Consider the following 23,695-nt stretch of genomic DNA (forward strand, 5'->3'; position numbering starts at 1 on the left):
GTTTTGATTTTTAATTCTAAAATCCGGTTCTTTAAACAGCCATTTCCTTAACTTGCAGTTTCTATTTCTGTCACCTTTCTACCTGACAGAGATCCATTTAATTTCCCTAATTTCAGGTTAGAAATGCTGCCTTTTAATTTAATTTCTTAAAGTAGAGTTTTCATATTAAAGCTTCTCAAATTCATATCTCAAAAGTTCAACTTTTCACTTCCATCCAGGTTAATTATGGGGGCAAGACATGATTGCAAGAGGGACTTTACCTAACAATTGCAATCAGTGTAACCTGGCTTATTGTACCCTCAATGAATCCCCAACAATAAAAAAAAAAAAAAAAGAAAAAAAAAAAGTTCAACTTTTGTAATAATTCATTGCACACGATTTAGCTTTAAATTTAGCTTTAGCTTTCTCTCCATTTGAGAAGAGCTGGGATGATAACTCTCTCCTTCAACTATTTTTGTCAGCTCCTGTAACTTTGTCTAGTTCTAACTCCGCTGCTATGGCCTGACTCTGAAATGTTTATACGAAGGCCTAGAAAAGCAGTGTTTTCCTCTAGTATAACTAAATTGCATGTTCTTGGCTTTTCTTGATTTGTCTGAATTGTTTCAGATAACCAGAAAATTTCCCATGATTTTACATATATTCTCCTGTTCTGGGTACTAGTTTTCTAAAGATTCCTCTATAATTTGGTGTATGTCCATAACCTTGGGAATACTCTTCCCGGGTCTGATGAAGTTTCATTAGGTTTGACTTCTAGGCTATCTAAATTAGTTTCCTATAAGGAGGAACAACCATACTACAGGAAGTTTTTTGGTTTTGTTTGTTGATTTTTTTAATTAATAATTATTTTTTGTAACCGGCCTAGAAAAGCAAATTTTTTACAAGATTTACATTTTGTCAAGATAACTTCCTGTGTTGTCTTTGTCAGGTTTCTGATTAGGTAGGAAAACAGCTTTGAAACTTAAAGTATTAAAGTATATGTTACAGTCTCTATTTCTTTCGAGTCTTTGATTATCACTCTTGTTAAATTAATGACTATTATGACCATAGTGACCTATGATCCTGTTTGGATGAAGTGTTTTGAACCTTTTGTCCTCTTTGTCAGGCTTCCCCAGGATAAAAATTCTAAATGAATTATTTTTGACCTAATATTAATTTTTAAATTTTCCAGTTGGGCCTCTGGAGGGCCTCAAACAATGTATTGCTCATCTTCTAGAGGTATTAAATGATTAGATTTACTTGGTAAATTATACGTGATACTAGATCTCAGTTACATTAATGGGTATGTTACTGATATATTGAATTTCTAAAAGTTGTATACAGTTTTAGAACATTTCTATCAGTCATAATTCTGGATATCATTTTGTATGCTACAAAATAACTAAATTTCCGTGTCAGATGCTGATTATAAAGAAACTTTGACCAGATTTTTAGCCATTGGCTATTCCTTTTGTCAATTGAGTTATTGTTCTGAATTCTTCTTCAAAAACATTTGCAATCAGATATACCACAAAATTCTTTTTCATGGAAAAGATTCTTAAAAAGTACTCTTGAAAACAGATTTCTAACAACTTTAAGATCAATGGACTAAATAAAAAATTTTCAAATCTCAAATGCTAAAGCTGTGTTTACAAAACTGCTAATTAAGTAAAAAATGATTACAAGAGGTTGAATAACTGACAATGTTTTTGTTGGGGGCCTAAAGCAGCCGCACACAAACGCTTCCTCCTCCTCTTCTCCCTAGACCTAGTTAGCCCAACCCCCAGAAGTTCTCACCAAAGGACTCTAACTTTCACCTGTGGAATTTGCCCACCTCCTACAGCCCCATGTAAAAGGGAGCTCTAACTGTCCTTGGGCTCAGATATCACCTTTGCACTGCCCAGGCGATCACCCTCCCCTTTCAATAAACCTAGTCTGAACATCTCCACTTTTCCCTGGGTGCCACCGCTTATACCTTAGTTTCTGTGTCTTTTATCTGAAGCCTTGTTAGTTCTTTATTAAAATGTTTTGTGTTCTAATTTTAAGAACAGTTTTTCTTTTAAGTATCGTTTACAGCAATTTGGTAAAATAAACTTTTGTAAACAAAGATGGAAGCTTTTGCTTTTTCTCTCTACTTGACTGTCCCCAAATTTAAAAACTATTCATGAGTATTCTTATGATAATATAGTTATTTGCATAAACTCGAAAGTATCCTCTGTTTATTGCAGGATATGATTGGAAACATAACCAAGGCTTTGACTGGAATATATATGAGGGGGTAAATAGAATGCCTGGCTTCAAGAGTTTCTTGCCTTACCATGAGTAGGTAAAAATTATTACTTGTTGGCAGACCCAGGAACCATAAAACTATGGGTAAAATCTAAAGTCTGCCTTCCTTTGGCTTCCTAGCTTCAAGAAGTTTTTAAATCTGAGATTCCTATGTGATCAACACAGAAAAAATTATGCTTCTAAATAAAAGCTATAGTATACTTTTAGTAGATTGTAGCTCTACACATTTGTTTTAAACTTCTTGCTACCAACTTGTAGAGGGAGAGGTTATGGACCCAAAGATGAAAGATTATTCCAAGGTGTGAGATGAAAGGAAAACGGAGTCCCTGTGTGTGTGGTCAATGTGGCCTTTATTCCGCCTGGATGCAGGTGGGGCGAAATCAGAAAAGGAATTCCACATGTGGTCAATGTCAGGTGGGGATTTCTACCTGGGCAGGTGGGTGGGAAAAAGGGTCAGAGAGACAGGGATTGGTCCATTTACTATTTTCTGGGAGGGACGTATTTCCTAGGAAAGGGATCCTTCCTGGGTGGGTTGGTTTTATCTGGGCAAGTCAGTAATCTGATTCTATCTTAGACTAAACCAGATCCCGAATTATTCTAGTTTTGCAAATCCAGATTTCTTCCATGGAATTACTAAAAATGGAAACCACTCTGTTCCTAAAGTCTTGTAAGCTGAAACTAGATGTTAACAAACTGCCTGATAACTGTAACTAGAGACATTCTAACTGCAAACCAGGGTGAGAAGGTGACATTGTCACACTGTTAGATGGTCTTTTCCAAGGTGTCAAGACAAGACTCCATGTCATGATGAGACCCTTACCTCTCTTTATGCCTAATATTTTCACTTGGTCATTTGATTTCTTTGACTGGATGCCTTTAAGCCTAGGTTCACAGCTCAAAACAATTGTACAAACTGGGATTGCCATATTACTCTTGGTTTTACTTTGCATTTTCCTTTTTTAAAATTTGTATCTAGTACTTGTAAAATTTTTCCAGAAGTACAAGTCCTAACAGGATAATGATGGCCCAGTAGTTTGGGATGACAGTAAAAGAATAAGGAATAGACAAAACTGAACTTAATAATGGACTCCAGGACTTAGTCTAAGAGCTACTACTTTTAAACCTCCCTTCTAGCTCAAATGTGTCTAAAGGGGAATTAACATTGACTCTGAGCTGCTATTCACTCCCTCCAATGTGGGATCAGACTGACAACTCAGTACAGGCCCATCCGTGCACCGATGGCTATTAAAACTTCACTGCAGGATGACTGATCTGTTATGCATTTAGAGAAAGATCTTCATCAAAATATGAAAATGTGAGAAAGTTTTAGAATCAAAATGGAGCCACGTGTGTTTAAAAAATTAAGATCCTTAAAGAGTTGGAGAAGGCTATGAAGAGAGGGTTCTTAAGTATAAATGGCTGATATCAAAAGCCATTATAAAAGATGCTGCAAAACTTCAACCATACACAAAGGGCACTGCAACCTTACAGAAAAAATATCTTTGTGAGGACATCTGCCCGGCAACAGCCTGTCCAACCTTGGACTAGCATCACCCTTGTTAATGATCATTGCATCCAAGGATAATTATATGGAAACAGTTTTGTAATCTTCCTCATTTTTCTCTTTAAAAACCTTCCTTTATTTCCCCAAATACACACTCAGTTTACTGTGGCATGTGTATTTCCTGGGCAATGCCCTATTCTCAAATACATACCATTTTCTTTCTCAAAAAGTCAATGAAAAGTCAAAAAAATAAGCACAGAGAAAAATACCTACTCTTTTTTCTCCCAAGGTATAACAATGACCAGCCACTTTTATGTTGCTTTATTTAGTAGTGTGCTTAGCAAGGAAAGTACATGTATATTGCAGGCATAGTCATGGACTAGACTAACTTCTCTGGTTTCAGGGGTAAGTCCACAAAGGTGATAGGCTAATGACAGGTCTTTTGGTATCTGGAATCATTCCACTTGTAGAAATACCTCTCTTCAGGGTTAAATTAGGAGCGCTTATTTTACTGGATGACTATGAACACATTATAGCAAGTCTAACTTGAGGTGTTTGTGGTGCTTGTTTAGATGCTGAAGGCAATGCATGAGGAACTGATGGTGACTGATTCTTATCCAATCAGTTCCTGATGCAGTATCTGCGACATCAAAACTGTCATACTTGCATTAGTGTCATTTATTTCCAAATGTAGCGACTTGGTTTCTTCATAAGACATTTGCAATTAAAAGACTCTTTAATGTAATAAAGTAACCTGAAGTCCTGCTAGTGAATAATTTCCCCAATTTACTCAGAGAGGGACATTGTCAGTATGACGTGTAAACAACTCACTTGGCTTAATCATTTATTTCATGGCCTCCTAGTGTGGATAAGCATTTTTTAAAGAAAGTATTTTTACAGAATAGCTTTCCTTAAGCCACTCTTTCCTGTTGAATGATAACATTAAAAATATTAAAATCCTCTTTATGAGGGCAAGACATGATTGCAAGAGGGACTTTACCTAACAATTGCAATCAGTGTAACCTGGCTTATTGTACCCTCAATGAATCCCCAACAATAAAAAAAAAATTATATATATATATATATTAAAATCCTGAAGTGGATTTGAATTAGTTAATTCTGATGAATCATTCAATTTCAGATTCATTGATTAAGATAAACTGTGTTTCATTTTCAAGAAGTTTATTATGTCTCCCCTTACCAGCTTTTTGAGGTATAATTGGTATATTAAAAAACTTAATTGAGTTATGTAATTTGGTGAGTTTACACAGATGTGTATACACTCATGTTACCATGACCACAATCAAGGTAATAAATGTATGCATTACTTCCAAAAGTTATCTTGTTTTTGATTTTAACTACACTGGAATTCTAACTCACCAAAAAGGTTAGAATTAGCTGATACAGGAGGTATGTGACACCACGGACGCAGTGGCCAAACATAACAGGAGTAAGCACCTCACTGGCCTCCTACCTCCCCTATGATTTGTAGGTCAGCTTTTCAGAATCTCTCATTAGAAAATCCTAATTAATTCTCTAGAATGCCCCAAATATAAAATAAATAAATGGCTCTAATATTACTTAGGTTTACATGGGCTATTTTAGACATAAAGAGTAGGACATAATTGGGTACGGGATTTGGAAGCAGAATAGAGGAGGGACTGAGTGGTGGAGATCATAGAAATGGAGACCAGAGAGTCCACTGACTTACTTTCTAGATGCTCATCATTTATCTGGATTCCAAGCAGGCCTGAGAGTTAAGGTATCACTATATTTCATTTAAGATGGTGAAAATTTGGAGCATGTTAAGGCGTTCCAGGAACCTATTTCTAGCTCATTGTCTCTCTCTCTGGAGAGTTCTTTTCTATGACCAAATACATTCTCTTAATGGTTTATCAGAGATTTCCCTAAGATCTATATATCTTTTACAGAGGGCATTTAAATGAAGCTGAAGGATGTTAGCATAGTGGTCTTGGAGTTTCTAAAGAGCTCCATATTGGAAAAGGACCCCAGAAGAGGGACTGAAAAGCCAGATCATCATGCTGCTCTCCCATAGAGTCTGGTCACTCTGTGGGGATAGTTCCTGGGTTTTGAGGCTAGATTTGACAGATTAGAGAATTGAGTTAACTACTCTAGCTGTGGCTGGGAAATCAGTGTTTTTTCATTTGTGTGTTAGGAAGGACTGTGATCAGAAAATCAAAGTAGGTGAAGAACAGGGTACCTGTTCAAATATGCACTATGTGATCTTCTCCAAGGGTTGTCATTTATCAAAAATAATAGTACAGGAGCCTAATTGCCCCATGTCAGAATTCAAGGTTTCTCTTAGCTGTCTAGAATGCACAGTATAAGACTGAAACATGATTTAGAAGCCCCAAGGACTGAGATACAGTGGGTGGAATGGTTGAATATGGGAATGTTATCTTTCGTCACTAACTACTGCAGGGAATCATGTGGGGAAAGAGATATTCATCAATATGGGTGAAAAGGTTTTCTAGGACAATGGTTCTCAAAGTTGGACACATGATAAACTTATTCTAAGGGCTTATTAAAAATATGGATTGCTGGAATCCACACCTAGAGTTTTTGATTTAGTAGATCTGGAATGGAGCCCAAGAATTGGAATTTTTAACAAGTTCTTTGGTGATGGGGTCCAGAGACAATAATTAGAAAATCACTGCCCTTGCCTAATCAAAGAGTGTCTGGGTTATTACAAACAGGTATTCTAAACAGGACTTTGGTAAGTGAGAATGATGATCTAGGTTCAAGTCCTAATCATTATCGTTGTTCAGGAATGTTGTGTGTTGGACATGCCTGTGTTATTATAGCTCTTTTATAAGTACATTTGTGTCTTCCTGTTTTCATTTCCTTTCACCACAACTAGAATGATAGACTGAAAACTCTGCCATTCTGTGGCCCACTATTCATTCCCTGAGCTTGGATATAATGAGTATGCTTGAAGACAATACAACATGATAATACAGGAAGAAGGCTCAGAGATTGGCCACTATAATGCAGAGAATCCTAAAATTCAGGCCACAGTCTTGAGCACCCTTTAGTCTTGTATAGACTGAAGGACATCTCCTGGTAATCAAGGTGTCTATAATAGAACTAAAAAGCAGAAGTCACCCTTTCCAGTATAGTTCCAGAGAGATCCTCCCAGTTTATCCATGTCAGATGACAACCCAAATTTGGTACCTGGCAGGGTTACTAATCTAGAGAAGGCTCTAGGTCATAGAGCTGAGTCTGTAATCAGGAACATTTTCTCTATCCTTCTCTAACTTAATGATAGATAGCTCTGGCTTGGATGAAATAGGCACTTTCAGAGTTCAAGGAGATCTTGCATTGATCATTGAAATTATAAGCCATTTTTGTTTATTTTGTTCCATTGTTGTTGAGTTTTATTTTGCTGAGTGGTGAAGGTGGGAGTAGGTTGCCAAAGGAAGACAAAGATAGGATTTTCTGGCTATTCAACAATTGTTCATTCTCCAGTTGTACAGCATGGGGGTGGGGGGAGGGGGAACAGAAGGTTCTAGTCTGGATTTCCAGAGAAGATACACATTGTGACCTGGGGCCATTTGTACTGAGCAGAAAAAGAATTCCTGGTGACTGCAATAGCTCATGATCACTGATCCAGCAGACATTTAAGGAGCAGGACTGAAGCCTGGCAGTCAGTTCTGCTTGTTTGCTCCGTTAAGAGTCTGGCTGCTTCTACCTTGATTTTCAGTCTTCATTCATCAAGGGGCAAGTGCCTCACTGCAGGTGCTGGCAAATGAGACAAGGAGCTTGAACACCCAGGACACAGGTCCCAGGAGACCTAACAAGGTTTCATCTGATAGAGCTTTATTACTAAAAGCCCAGCAATCCTGTTAAACTCTATTTTTAGTGAGGAGTAACATAAATTAACCCAATCTAAGAATATTTTGACTGTCTCACTGACAGGGATGCAAAATCCTTCACTTATTTTGATGCTAATTACTACCTGGAGGCAAGTCCAGAATTTTTAAGCTATAAAAACAAAAAGGTCAGAATCTATGTGGCTAAAAAGACAGATGGGAATATATATACCTACGTGTGTGTGTATGTGTGTGTTTTTTTTAAGACAGCAATTCAGCTAATTAGTTGCTATAGCAGTGGGGCTCCTGATTCCTGAGCCATTTTCTTTCTTCCAAGAGTACTAACTTTACTCTTGGTTGGAACCTGCCTCTCCTGTAGTCCATATTCCTAAAGTTAAGTTGCAAGGAAGTTGTCTGGAACTCACATAAATATCTTTCTATAAAGTTTTTAAATGATTAGGCTCTGAGACAAGCCTAGTGTATCAAACTATATTACAGATAAATAAGTCATGCCACTTGTCTAATTAAAACTCTCCAGTTGCTGCTCGTCACTTACATTAAAACCCCAAATCCTCACCATGGCCCACCCAAATATCCCCTCCATTCCATCTCCTGTTTCTCTCTCTCTCCACCTCACCCGCAACCTCCTTCTTGGGCTGAATACAGTGGTTCTCACCTCTGACTGCAAATTAGAACTCCTTGAATAGCTCTTAAAGGCTCAGACTTTAAGCCCAGGTGTTCTGATTGAATTCACCTGTGGTGGAGCCCTTGACACTGGCATTGTCAAAAGCTGCCCTGGTGTCTCGGTGTGTAGAGAGCACTGGGAACATCTAAAGGCTGCAATAACACACTTAACTCTGAGCATCAGCAAGGCATCAAGCATGCTTCCTGACATATCCTATGTACTCAACTGTTTAAAAAGTATTCCTTACTCCGTTGAATCGCCTTCATGTTTGTTTAAAAAAAAAACAAAAAACTGTCACCAAGAATTAGAATTGAGATTTTGTAAAATCTCAAAATATTAAAGGGGTACAGATGTTTTTGTGCCCATGTGTGCCTCTAATTAGCTCCTACAGAATTGGGAATTTATTGTTTTTAAAAATGGTTATTTCAACCAGTGTGAGAATATAGACAATATTTAGAAAGTTTCAGTAGCTTAAAAGGGCCTCAGGAAGCCTTAAAGCAGCGGTTCTCAACCTGTGGGTTGCAACCCCTTTTTAACAATGAAAATACATTGCGGCATTAGGAAGGTTGAGAACCACTACCTTAAAGATTAAGATGAAGCCCTCTCCTTACCAGAAGTAAGTTATTTCCTGGTTATTTGGTATTTGTGGCTTTAATCTGAAAAAATCTAGTGTTCAAACTGACCTCCTATTACTCAACATCAATTACTTGTAAGAAAACCTAATAGGTCATACTAATATTTCTAGATATGGAAAGGAACTTTAATCAGACTAAGATACATAGATTTCTATTGAGGACACCCAACAGCATATGTGTTAGTCAGGACATAAGAAATAGCATTGTTGGTAATTTTTGTTGTTAAAGTTAATCTTACATTTAATTATAAATTTGGTCCATCTGATTTGTGTTACTGGGCAAATGAGGAAGAGAATCAGCCTTGATTTTTTTTACCCCAAGGGATTATATTTGTCCTCATTCTTTTTGCAGGAAAGGATTTTCTGTCCTCTCATTTCCAGGAGTCACAAGAATTAGAGTTGGGCAAGCTTAGAAGTCTTGTGGCAACTTCAGCCTGAGCCCAGTTTGTTCTAAATTTCAATATTAATGTAGATTACTTGGCATTTGATGGAGTAGCACTCACAAAGAGTTCAGTCACAAAGACTGAACCCAAACTCAGTGGGTTCAGTTTCTAACACTCAAACTCCCTTGGTCGCAAGTTTTTTAAAAACCAAGTAGCATCGAAAGAATCCTGTTAAGTAGGAAGTGAATCCAGTACAGGCAAATTAATTCCCAAGGCTGGTTTCCTTTCCAGTATGACAGCACTTTAGACAAAAGACTTTAGTAAGATTAAAAGAGGTGGAGCACGACACAGTAACCATTGAAGCTCTTTTTTTCTCTTTCTTTGTCATGAAATAGAAATTTGGTACTCAGGTTTTAATTGCCACGAAAGTCTTTCGATTCATGAAGGCAAGGAAATTGCTCTGTTTAGCATAATCCCAGAGACCACTGTGAGGAATTGTATGAACATCTCACAGTTGCCAGCTGAGATTAAGCCAACTCACAGCCATCCAGGTTAGACCTGCAAGAAAAATCACGTGAGCAGAGGCACGTGGGCACCTTGGGGAGAAGGATGGCTTCATTCACTCAGTGCCAGGGGGATGCCTGGCATTGAAATCTCATGTCTTCCTGCATTTTTCTTAATGAGACTTTATCAAGTTACTCCTCTTGCTGCATTGAAACCTATTTTCACAGATTTTCTGACATACGCAGTATTGCACATAATGTCATAAAAAGTAGAAGCTTTGCATTTAGAACAGATTTATTTAATTTAAATTTAACCCACAGTCAAGTAGGGATATGGGTGTATGTAAAGCCAACCCCTTGAAGCTCATTTTTAAACAAGATTCACAAAGAATTTCGAAACACCAAAGCCAAACATTCCAAAATACTTCCTCAGGCAAAAAAATCCCCAGAAATATGAGTAAAAAAAGTAAATGACCGTATACTCACTAAAGGAACAGGTGTGGCGATGGTCTGGAGGTTCCCTTCCCTAGGTGGTGGTTTCTGCGTCCTCTCCTCTTGCTTGTAATGTGTTATTACGGCCAACTGAGATCAGGCCGTGGCCTAAACTTTACTCTACCAGGTGGGGCTCATCAGTCAGAGGCAAGGAAGAGGGAAGAGGAAACACCTTCATAGGTTCTCCATCATCTGCTGCTGGGACTTGTAAGAAGCCCCAGAGGAACTTGTTACAAATGTGGATTCCTTAAGACCTACCTCCAGATTTTGATTCAGTAAATCTGGTTTAGAGGACTGGGGTTGGCACTTGGGTGAAGATTTCTCCCTGCCTTATTCTCTACCTTCATTTCTACTAGACCATTTCTTCCCTTGCTTTGTAGATTTCAGCTATAATAAACTCTCCGAAGGTCCGAGAACCCAGTCAACCTACTTGGAAGGGTTTCTGCCTCTTCTCTCCCACCTCTAACACGCGTACTCCTTGCGTGGCTGAAGCACATATTGAATATAGGAAAAATATCAGACCCTGCCTTCTCTCTCCTCGTCTCCTTTCTCTGCAATTCTGTTTGACTTGTATTTTATATATGATGCGTTTTCTTGCTTACATGCCATCTCCTTCAATTGACTATGAACTTCTAAATGTAGGAACCATGCTTATTCATGTTTATACCCTCAGCTATACAATTCTGAGCATATCATCTGATATTAAATAATTACTCAATAAAAACTTGTTGAATTAAATCAAATGTTTGTTGAAACAAAGAATTATGGATTCCAGTTCATAATTTGTTCTTAAATAACTGAGACTTGACAGAGTTAGGATTGTGATAATTTGCCAAGTTAGAAAAATGGTTTTTCATGGGAAAAAAGCCAGGTAAAAATAAAATTATAAAACAATTGGTAAAGAACAAGAATATAATCTTGTTCTTCATATAAACTCATAAATAAAAAGCCCCTTTGGTAAAAAGAAAGTCTGATCACTGCAATTTAACTTTAAAATGTGTATTTTCTGGAGTTCTTGGGTTCGAAAATAAGCAGAAGAGTTTATTCTAGTAAAAAAAAGGAGCCTATTATTTTTTGTCTTTTCTCCCAAGTGGGTGGGGGGTGAATTAGACCCAACTTCAAAGAAACATGAATAATGGCTTAGTTTTTTTTCTTTCCTCTTCATCTTAGATTTGATTTTCCTTTTTCTCTAGAAAGTCCAACACTGAAAAATGACTGTAGAGAGGCAGCATGAATAGAGATGTAGTTCTTCCCTGTACTGGAAACATTAGAAAAGAACCTAGATGTAAACATTATGTGCTGATGAGGAAGATGAGCTAGCTGGAGGTGCAACCAAGCCATGAGTTGTCATGCCTACAGCTGCAGAGGGAAGGCAGCTGTGAAGGGGAAGCAAGGAGACATACTTTGCTGCCTTGCCTACCTTCCTGGGTTGTGTGATGGACATTTAAAAAAGAAAAACAGGAAACTGGTCCAAAGTTGATTTGGTAACAAAGCTACATTAATGTAGACAAATAATCCACAGGCCAGATAAACTGAAAAATAGCACAGTGAAGACAATATCAAGGGGTAGGCTGTTTCCAACACTGTCCACAGATTCTGTTCAAGTATTCCAGGAATATTACCAAATCCATGGGTAAGATGTGTTATTTATTCAAAGGTGGAATTATTTGGATACCTGCTGAAAACTTAGAAAGATTATCTTTCCTGCTGATAGCTTGGCTGTGGAATGGAGCATGGGGTGTTGAGAGCACATGAGTTTTGGGGTGAGGTGGACCTGGGTGTGACTGCTGGTTCTACTATTTACTAGTTGTGGACTTTAGAGCAAAGTATTTTATCTCTTGGAGCCTCAGTTTCTGCACCGTAAATACTCGTGCATAAGACTGTTAAGAACTACATGTGATATTTATGAGTGTCTAGCTAGTTTAGAATTTGATATGTAAATTCCCTGCAAATGCTAATTTTATTTTAATTTTATTAATATATGCTTTATGAACTCTATTACTATTCTATTATTTTTACACATTTTCGACCCCTATATTTTAGAAAAGGTACCCAAGTTCCACTCTTATTTTTGTGCTTGGGTCTTGTTTGTTATTTTTCTCCTTCCTAGAAATTTTTCATGTCTACTTCTATACTTTGCTTGAGTTACTGACTTATGATCAGTGTGCCAGGGTATATTAGTGTGTAGGTTAAGAGGTATCCTGATCTCAAGTTGAGGGGTTTGTGAGTTTCCCTGATGTTTAGGTTCCTCAGAATCCTACAGCATCTAAGCTATATTTACCATTCAGCTTTCTCTTCCTTCTGAATATGAGCATTCCATCATCTGAGACATGTCGTTTAGAAGTCCAGTCCTCCCTAAGGCTTCAGGTTTCAATTCTGAAACACTAGAGGTCCCTTGATACTCAAACTCATGCTGGTGATGACATAGTATTAAGTTTGCCACATTCAGCTATCTTTTGCACCCCAGTTTTTGGAAATTAATTGTGAAAAAAGGCATAAAATATATATAAATTAACTGAAGAAATGCTGCTTGAGAGGACCTGTTAGAACTCATTTGACGTTGCTCTCTTCTGTATCCCAGCTTCCTAGCAGTTGTGATGAGACCTGAAGGTTCCCCAAATGAACTTCCTTGCTTTGATTTCTGTTTGGGAGTCACTATCCCCTTTCCAGGTCTGCTCCCTTTTACCTTGTCTCTTTGTTCTTTCTGGGATTGGGACTCTGAATCCGCCAAAGTTTGAAAGATAGCCAAACATTATTTATTATTTTTGTAACCTTGTAGGCATTTGGAAAATGTTTGGCTTCAAATCGGTTTCAATAAAATAGTTGGCTGAAGTTGCAAATGAGCATTTTGGCTGGAATTTTGTTAAATACCAGTTTGAATTTTGGTAAAGCTGCCCTGAATACATCTATCTTTGTCAATGGATTTGTTTGTTTATTAAGTGCATACTTTTTGGATTTTTGTGGGAAGAGAAGGTCAGACAGAGGAGCACAAGGATTAGAAGTGATTACGAATAGAGAAAGGGATTCATGGAGAATGGTGTCCAGAGATAAAGCATTACGAGAAGAGAGTTTGAATCATACTGTGCATAAGTGGGTGTTGAGTCCGAGGCCAAGGCCAAAGCCGGAACTGCCATTGAGCTGAGCTTCCCATTGGCATACTTTCCACATTCTGAATGATGGAGACATTCTTGAATAGGTAGTCACAATTAACAACAGAGCCTAAGGGTTACTGATGTGAAGGATGGTTCCCATAAAAAGGCTTTATTCTTCTCTAGTTCAAGGTTAAAAAGAAGCCAGCTCTACTTCAAGGGATGTGGTGCACTCTCCACCACTGGCAGCTGAACAGATGAATTAACAATCTCTTTAAGGAAAGCCATTAGCAGGGTGGATAATGATAATAACATAAGCAATTGAAGAGAAATAAAATAGTTACTATTGGGACGGTCATTAGGAGTTGCCTACATATGATTGGGTTGCCATCCTTAAGACTTGGCTCATGCCACCTTCTCTTTCTTAAAAATGATTTTGGAAGTTCCCTTTCTGCAGATCAGAGACACAGCAATAACTATTTTCAGTGACGTGAGGCCCTGATTTGCTCACTGGGATTGTGATTGTGGCTGAATCAGCTTGGACCTACCTACTTTGGTAGAGTAGACCACAGTAAAAGAAGGAGGGAGGTTTATCTGGAAAAATTGTAGGATAGAGTATTTAGAATCCAGACCACTAAAGATTCTAGCTACAGAGAAGAAACTTCAGTCTGTACTTGTGTCAGAGTTTCCTAAGAGAATACTTGGTTTGGGAAGATGGAAGAAATGTTAGAGACAACAAATACAAAAGAGTAGAAGACAATTAGTCACTTGTAAGCCCTTAAGTCTCAGAATGTTGGGTGAGGTTGCAAATGGGTTGACTTACCCATTGTCAAATCCTTGGAGGCAGGTGCCAGGTTTGAGATTTCTTCTGCAACTCTCACAGTGCCTGAGTGCACCTCACCGGCTTCTTAATGAGGAGTTGAGTGCCATGCCACAATCTGGCAGGATTCACATCCTACAAGAATGTGGTTATTCTAGAAGCAAGTGAATGGCCATGGTCAATTTGACTAGCTTAACCCAGCAAAGAGGCATAACTCATCAAAACCTCAGCTTTTCTATTTAAAAGTGGATGCCAGTATCTTTCCCATAGGGTGGCTAGGGGGTTAAATAAGAATATGTATGTAAGGTGCCTAACAATGCCTGATATGGAAACATACTACTACTGATAGCAATATGAACAGATGCTACATAGTAGTGAATGAAGACAATGGGCCTAGCCTTGTACTAAGTAGTTTATGTAGATTATTTCATTTGATCTTGACAGTGACTCTATCAGGAAGGTTCCTCCAGAAATCAAACTGAAAATGGGAAAATGTCCAATGGCAGTATCTTTTCAGGGAGCTGCAAAGCCACACTGGACTCACTTTGTGGTAATACATGTTTCAGAGGTATAGTAAGCAAAGGAGAGTGAGAGATAGAAGCCAGGAGGCAGTTATTTTCTAATTCCAGTGAGCCCTTTGTGAAGAGGAGCCTGACAAAGCCCCTAGGCAAGTGCTTGTGAAAGAATACTTGGATCTTTGTAGGGCAGCAGCAAGCATGGATAGATATAATACTGTCAGAAAAGAATGAACGAAAACATCTTCTGTATGATTTGGGAGATACTAAGGGAAGCTCAGAATCTATTAGAGAGGACAGGGGCCCAGCCTAGGGCAGAAAGCCCATGGGAGGGAGGGTCCTGAGGGTAGAATATCTGAGAATGTTTAAGGCCTGAGGCCCTAAAAAATGATCTCTGAGTATGGAGAGTGAAGAATTAAAGTTCCTAGGGCAAGAAAGGAGGGCTCTAAAGGAAGGAGAATAAATATCCCAACTATTCTGATTGTGGGCTTGCATGTGATTAGGGAAGGGGTGTTAGGACTTTTCCTAAATACACATTTTTACATTATTTCATTGAGGTAAATACACTTAGAGAAAAATGCACAAACCACAAGCACACAGTTTGATGAATTATCACAAAGTGAACACACCCATGTAACCACCACCCAGGTCAAGAAAGGGAACATTACTATCTTTATAAATATTTATTGCTCATGATTTTCACGTTTTTTAAATAAATTGTGTCTCTCTAATGTAAGCATCTAAGGTTAAATGTGGCTAGTTAGGATGTTTAATGCACAAGGTGAGAATAGAGGGCTGTTCTAAAAATGAATCTGGGAAAACACTTAAAATCCATAAAATTCCATAAAATTATATATTAAAATCTGCATAAGTTATAACTAAAACCTGAAAGAAGGGATAATTTTATGCACTTCCCAAATCCATTAGGTTGCTGGAAAAATTGAGGTTCAAAAAAGAATTCCCACAAAAAAAAACATGTTGCTTAAGGGCTTCAAGAAATTACAGCTTTTGGCACTATGCCAAGATATAGTGTGCTCAGCAGATATTTCTCCATAATGACAGCGGTGATAAGTTACCTTTTTAATATAATACATGATGATCCCTGATCCCCCTAAAGCAATAACCCGTGCAAAGAAATATGACTTTTAGTTCTCTGAAGTTCCTGCCTGGCACCTCAGGAGAAAGCATATTACCTGTGTATTAGTGGTGATGTGTTTTATACACCAATTGGAGCTATTTTGTCCTTTACCTTCATCTCTCCCCATAACCACATTTCTGGGTTTTGCAGTGATAGAAAGAGACAAAGAAAATGTGAGGCAAGACTATGAGGACATAAATAACAGAGAGGAAAACAAGTGCTGAGTTACAGCCATTCCTTTTGCTTCAAGGAATCAATAATACAAAGTAGTATAACAATTAACCACACCTTTTGTCAGATCAGATTTCCTTAAGTGCATACTTATAGTCACTAGTGAGTTGAAGAAGGTTCTCCATGGCAGCCACCATGGTGGGTGATCAGAAGACAGAAAAGAAAATGGGAAGTTACCAGACGTACAGATTATCGTATCCTTAACAGGTCTAGTTGAAGCTTTCCAGAAGACATAGTTGACATAAATGTAAATTCAATGATGAATAAAAAATAGAGTAACATTTACCTGTGAGTGAACGCTATCTCAAACCTGTCTTAGGAACCTCCTCAAATAATCCCTGCTGTGCTACAAAGATGTTGATGATTTGTTCTAACTTGATTTTTAGGTTGGCAGCAACACGTAGGCAGGGATGAGGCATCTATTTTATAACAATATGTGAATTTTATGGTTTATCAAATTCTCAGCAACAGAATTTAGCAATTGCCTCAATGGGTTAAAGTATAAATAGATGTCTATTTCATATAAACCTTTCTGGTTTGGTGTCTACTTTAGTGGCTTGTAATTTAGTAGCTTTGGTTTTGAGTTAACTGTGTGTCTTATATGAAAATTTAAATAATTCCTTAGGGCATTTTTATTAGAATATAAACTAGGCAAGTTAATTCTTTAGTGATAAGTGTCATGTGGTGCAAAGAAAACTGGGCTCCAGTTTCAGTTTTACCACTAACCAGCTGTATGACCTGGGGCTATTTAACCTCTGGGCCCAAAAACTGGGTAGTGATTAAAATTGTGGGCTTTGGAGTCAAATAGACCTGGTTAAAGGCTCTTTTTAAATCTGTAGGAGCCTTAGTTTTCTCACCTGCAAAATAGAACTATCAATAGTTTGACTTACTTTAAGGTTGTTACAAAGACTAAATGGGACTATGAATGTTAAATGCCCAGCACACAGTCAGCACTCAATAAATAATAAAGGTGGAGTAACTAGTCACTGTTTTCCTTTCCTGATCTGAAATGTCTTCATTCTGTGAATTGCTTCTAATGTGTCTTTTAAGATTGTATCCAATTGGGCGGCGCCTGTGGCTCAGTCGGTAGGGCACCGGCCCCATATACCGAGGCTGAGGCAAGAGAATTGCATAGGCCCAAGAGTTAGAGGTTGCTGTGAGCCGTGTGACGCCACGGCACTCTACCCAAGGGCGGTATAGTGAGACTCCGTCTCTACGAAAAAAAAAAAAAAGATTGTATCCAGTTAGGAATTTCAGGTCCTTTAGATGTGGCACATTGTAGCCAAGCTTCACTTCTCTGCATAGGCCCTTGGGTGTTGGTGTGTTTTAGTTACACGCTTGTTGAAAACTGTGATGACCTGTGGCTCAGTCGGTAAGGCGCCAGCCCCATATACCGAGGGTGGCAGGTTCAAACCCGGCCCCGGCCAAACTGCAACCAAAAAATAGCCGGACGTTGTGGCGGGCGCCTGTAGTCCCAGCTACTTGGGAGGCTGAGGCAAGAGAATCGCTTAAGCCCAGGAGTTGGAGGTTGCTGTGAGCTGTGTGAGGCCACGGCACTCTACCGAGGGCCATAAAGTGAGACTCTGTCTCTACAAAAAAAAAAAAAAAGAAAAGAGGAGGGGCGGCACCTGTGGCTCAAGGAGTAGGGCACCGGTCCCATGTACCAGAGGTGGCGGGTTCAAACCCAGCCCTGGCCAAAAACCACAAAAAAAAAAAAAAAAAAAAAAAAAAAAGGAAAGAGGAGGAAACCTGCCCCTTTTCAGAAGGGGAAACACTGTACGGACTCATCTAGCACAGTCCTTCAGGAGAAACTGTTGGCTTGCTTTATGGATCAGTATCCTTGGTATCACATGGAGCAAAGGAGCATGGCTGGCCCGGGAAGGAAAATGATCAAAGATACAAGACTAGTGTCCTTAGGAGGGGCTAACAAGGGAGGCAGATGAATCCTCTCATCAGCATCCTTTCTCATGCAATTTCTATAAGCCATGGGTATAGCCCATGGTGGGGAAAAATAAAATCCAGAGACCAGGCTATCCCCAAAGCTTGCCCAGTTCACCCCAGGTAACAACAGCATCCATTGTCCATCCAGGTCTTTATCATTGACGAGTGTTTCACGAGCCGTGGGAAGTAAACAGGAAAGATGAGGAAAATTAGACCCAGAGAGGCTTAAGGAGGGGAATTCAAGCTAGGTATTTTAAACCCAGCTTTCCTGACCCATAGTTCAATGCCCTGTGCACAGAGCTGGTGCACATTCAGATAATTTCTTTCCTTTCCATTTAGGTCTTTTTGAGCTTCAGCTTCTTTGTTCTTAAAATAGGACTGTCAATAATACCTCCCTCACTGGGTTTGTGAGAAACTAAACTTCGTAACGTGTATAGAGAGCTTCATGGAGTAGTAGCTGCTGGGAACTGCAGGTGGTTATCACTCTCCTACTACCTGGGAGGATGCTAAATTCCTGGATTGCTTTTAATTGTTTCATTCAATAGAAACTCATGTTTTAAAAGATTTTTGTATATCAAAATTGCATATATTTACTTTTTATTTTATTATTACCAAAGGCAGTTAAGACTGCCATTTGAAGTGGCTGGTCAGCAACTGCGTCAATATTGAATTGGTTTAATTCTAATGAGAGCACAGGAGCTGATATTTAGAGAGCCTCTTTATCCTCATCTAAGTAAATGTACTTCCTTCAGGTTGCCTGAAGTGTGCATTTAAAACATCTTGCTGATCTCCAGCACTATCTCTGCAGATTCTGGATATAGTTGGGCTCTCGTTTTTCAATCAATAAGCCAAACCTTGTTATTATAATCTGAGTGAGTTGACATTTTATGTGTGATCTAATTCGATTTTTGAATGTTACATTTTTTTTTTTTTGCATCGTATCATGGGAAATTGGTGTGGTCCAGAAAAAAATCAAAATGAATTTATCAAGAATAAAACTAAAGATGAATTTTTAACATGTTACCAGTAGTTATTGCATAACAGGCATGCTAATGTTTCAGATAGCACATTCTGATGTATGAGAATCAAATTATGTATTTTATTCATTGTCATGAAAGGTCAAATTCAATTGTAATTTTTTGGTTTTTGTTTTACCCTTCAGCCATGAAATTTTTAAAATGGAGGGGAAAGGAAAAGAAAAATTTTAAGCATAGAGAAATTAGATCATTTATAGCCAAATTTAACTGTGAAGGGGACAATTTATAAAGGATGTTGGAAAAGATAAATTTACATGAACTCATCTCTTACTATGACACGATATGTCTCATAGAAGACAAGTCTTGAGTGTTTCAAATATTATTGGGCCAGGCTAAAATAACTTCATTGTGAGAGCATTGTCCTTCTCTGTGTGAAGTCTAAGTGCATATTTTGTGCTCTTAGGAATAACTTTCCAAAGCTTTGTGAAGAATGTAGCAATAAAATCTAATAAGAATTATGGCTCATGACTTGAATGATGTCAGTACCCTTTTAATCCTCCCAAACATGAAAACGTTTTCTCTTTCTAAATAAAATTTCTTAACTCCCTATTTTTAAAGAAGTAAAGCTCTGTGATTCCACTGGCAAAATCAGAGTTAAGGGAAAATGTTTCTTTCTATTATTAAGCTTTTGCTTATTATTAAGATCACCACTTTGAAAAGAAATGTATTCTAGACAATATTTATATGAATACATATTATTCTGTCTATTTTTAATATATTATTCAACATCAGATGATCTATGACAGTGGTTCTCAACCTTCCTAATGCCACAGCCCTTTAATACAATTCCTGTGGGTCGTGACCCACAGGTTGAGAATCACTGATCTATGAGTTCAGTGTTCAAGTTACATTAAGTCAGTGATTCTCACACTTGAGTGTGAATCAGAATCACCTGGAAAGCTTTTTACAACAGCCTGCTGCACCCATTCTGAGTTTCTGATTCAGGAGGCCTCTGGTGGGGTGCAAGGATTTACATTTGTGACAGGTTCCCAGGTGCTGATGGGATGCTGCTGATGGTCCAGGTGCTGCTGCTGCTGATTGTCTAAGGATCACCCTTCAACAATTATTTTAAGACACGTTACAACAACCTTATTTCAGCATTTAATTTGGTGGGCTTTAATTGTCATAAGGCATGTAGTCCCCTTGGTTTAGAAAAAGCAACCAAAGTTAAGTAAATTAGCCATGGCTTTTTTTTTTTTTTTTTGCCATACTAGATTTATTTGAAGTTAAAGAACTTGACATAGAAAAGCATAGCTGATGACATGGTTCGATGCTCGAAGATGACAGACTGTAGAATCTCTACTGGTAAGTGTGTGATTTCTTCAGTGACATCACATTTGCCTGCAGAGATTTTCCAGTCTGTCACTCTGAAGTTGTGTTTAAGATGGAAAAAAGTTGTCGTCATTCTACAATGATCTTTCTGGTCCTGCTAGATTTTAAAAGTATATTTATTCAAGGTTAAAATTGGATAAGAAGTAGATTTACTGTTGGGACTTGGGTGAATAAATGAGAATACATACTCTTAATTCTACACATATATATCTTCATGGAGAATGAAGGCAAATGGGAAAAAGTGAAGCTTCCTTAAGCCACAACCAATCTCATTTGTAATAATGTTTTAGCCAAACTAAAAGTTTTCTGGTCAATATAGGTAAAAATCCTTGTGCTTCAAGCAATTTAATCTTATGCTAGACATTGCAGTTGGGTTTTCCAGTGTCTTTCATAATTTATAGTTAGGCCTAAGTAGTAACAAGAGAGAAGAGTAGATTGAAAAGATGTGCTTCCCACTTTTAATCTCATCTTTCTTCTACCTAGTAACAGTTTTATGGTAAGTAACAACACCTGCTGCTAATCTCTAAAGTGCTGGAATAATTCATAATATGCAATATAGTAGAACACTGTAAGTTGACCACCCAAAGGACTGTAACGAATGGGTCAAAATACAGAAACAACATAAGGAACTAAGCCTACTGTACTGACATGTATATAGGGTACAAGTCTACTCTATGAAAATTAAGTCAGCTGTCATTAAAGTATTTGATTTCTCCATCACAAATGAAATTCAGTTTAGCTGGATACAGGATACTGGGCTGAGAGTTGTTTTGTTGTAGGAGATTGAAAGTTTATGACCATCCTCTTCTAGCTTGAAATGTTTTGGCTGAGAGATCTGCAGTCATTCTGTTATTTCTCCCTTTGTAGGTGATGCTTTTCTTACATCTGGCTGATTGCAGAATTTTCTCCTTAGTCTTAACTTTGGCAAAGTTAATCACAATGTGTCTAGGATTTGCTCTATTTGGAGTGAGTCTTGCTGGGGTTCTGAAACTGTCTACTATCTGAATTTCTGTATTGCTTGCAATGCTTGGGAAAGCATTGTCATAAGGCAAGTAGTCCCCTTGGTTCCTCCATAATCTCTTGGAATAGAGCATCTGTACCTTTAGGACCATCCTCTTCTCCTTCAGGAATTCCTATAAGATGAATGTTTGATCTTTTGGAGTGATCCTACAGCTCTCTCAGGGGATGATCATTTTTTGCTTTCCATTTATCTCCCTCTTTGAGCATTTGGGAATGTTCAAAAGCTTTGTTTTCTGTTTCAGAGATCCTTTCTTCTTCCTGGTTAACTCTATTACTGAGGGATTTTACTGTATTTTGGAGCTCCTAGATGAACTTGAAGAAATTTGCCATAACTAAATCAGCTCTCCAGGATATCCTCAGACCCATCCTCCACAATAATCAGTGCAATGTTCTACCACCAGAATAAACTCACTGAGAAATTTTTGAACAAAACCTAACGTCCACAATTGTGAAAGCATTAAAAATGTCCACTGTACATCCGAAAAACATGACACCCAAAACACAAACAGGCTTATCAATTCTCTCAATTAATGTGAATAGTTTAAATTGTCCACTAAAGAGGCACAGACTGGCTGACTGGATACATAAACTCATACCAGATATCTGCTATATACAAGAATCTCACCTTACCTTAAAGGATAAAAATAGACTCAGGGTGAAGGGGTGGACATCTATAATACAGGCAAATGGAAACCAGTAAAAAGCAGGGGTTGCAATTTTAGTTGCAGATACAATTGCCTTTAAACCAACAAAGATAAAGAAATATAAGGATGGTCACTACATATTTGTCAAGGGAAACACCCATGATGAAGAGATTTTGATAATTAACATATATGCACACTACCAGAATGCTCCTCAATTTATAAAGCAAACCCTAATGGTGTGAACAACTTGATATCTTCCTGCACTATAGTTGGATGTTTTAACACCCCTTTGACAGTTTTGGATAGATTCTCCAAGAAGAAACTAAACAAAGAAATATTGGACTTAAACCTGACCCTAGAATAAATGGACTTACCAGACCTATACAGAACAATTCATTATAATAAAACTGAATATACATTCTTCTCATCAGCCAATGGATCATCCTCCAAAATTGATCATATCCTAGGACACAAGTCTAACCTCAGCAAATTTAAAAGAATATAAATTATTCCGTGTATCTTCTCAGACCACCATGGAATGAAAGTTGAACTCAACAGCAACAGGAACCTCCATACACAAATAAAGTCGTGGAAACTAAATAATTATAGGCTGAATGACAGCTGGGTTGAAGACCAGATTAAGAAGGAAATAACCAAATTTTTGGAACTAAATGATAATGAAGATACAAATTATCAAAACCTGTGGGATACTGCAAAGGCAGTCCTCAGAGGGACTTTGGAAGCCTTCATCAAGAAAAAAGAAAGAGAGTAAGCCAACAACTTAATGGATCATCTCAAGCAACTGGAAAAGGAAGAACATTCCAACCCTAAACCCACCAGAAGGAAAGAAATGACCAAAATTATGGCAGAATTAAATGAAATTGAAAACAAAATAATCATTCAGAAGGTCAACAAAATGAAAAGTTGGTTTTTTGAAAAGATTAATAAAATTGATAAACCTTTGACCACCTTAATCAGAAACAGAAAAGTAAAATCTCTAATATCATCTATCAGAAATGATATAGGAGAAATAACAACAGACACCTCAGAAATTCAAAAATATCCTCAATGATTACTACAAAAATCTGTATTCCCAGAAATATGAAAATCTGAAGGAAATGGACCAATACTGGAAGCATGCCACCTTCCTAGACTCAACCAGAAAGAATTAGAAATCTTGAATAGAAGATCTATATCAATCACTGAAATATTACAAATGTTACAAAATCTCCCAAAAAAGAAAAGTCCAGGACCAGATGGCTTCACATCTTAATTCTATCAAACCTTAAAGAGGAACTAGTACCCACATCATACAACCTTGTCCAAAACATAGAAAAAGAAGGAATACTTCCCAACACATTCTATGAAGCAAATATCACCCTGATCCCCAAATCAGGAAAGGATCCAACAAAGAAAGAAAATTATAAACCAATGTCATTAATGAATATCAATGCAAAAATAGTCAATAAGATCTTAGCAAACAGAATTCAACAACACATCAAAAAAAAAAAAATAATACACCATGATCAAGTTGGTTTTATTGCAGGGTTGCAGGGTTGGTTCAACATATGCAAATGTATAAATATAATACATCACATCAGTAAAATAAAACACAAAGACCATACGATT

The 23,695-nt window shown here is 37.8% G+C and overlaps 1 long non-coding RNA gene across 2 annotated transcripts in view; it reads right to left on the reverse strand.

The window, feature by feature from the left end:
• The window catches only part of LOC128584044 (uncharacterized), a 114,415-nt gene that overhangs the window by 43,009 nt on the left and 47,711 nt on the right, over positions 1-23,695 (reverse strand). Inside the window, exon 3 of one of the 2 annotated variants that reach the window (XR_008379619.1) lies at positions 14,158-14,362. The exons of the other annotated variant lie outside the window; for it this stretch is intronic. This is a non-coding gene — a long non-coding RNA (uncharacterized LOC128584044). Of the gene's footprint in view, positions 1-14,157; positions 14,363-23,695 lie in introns of those variants that run through there. 2 annotated transcript variants of the gene reach the window in all.

Source organism: Nycticebus coucang, chromosome 4 (genome assembly GCF_027406575.1).
Source record: "Nycticebus coucang isolate mNycCou1 chromosome 4, mNycCou1.pri, whole genome shotgun sequence".
NCBI lineage: Eukaryota > Metazoa > Chordata > Mammalia > Primates > Lorisidae > Nycticebus > Nycticebus coucang.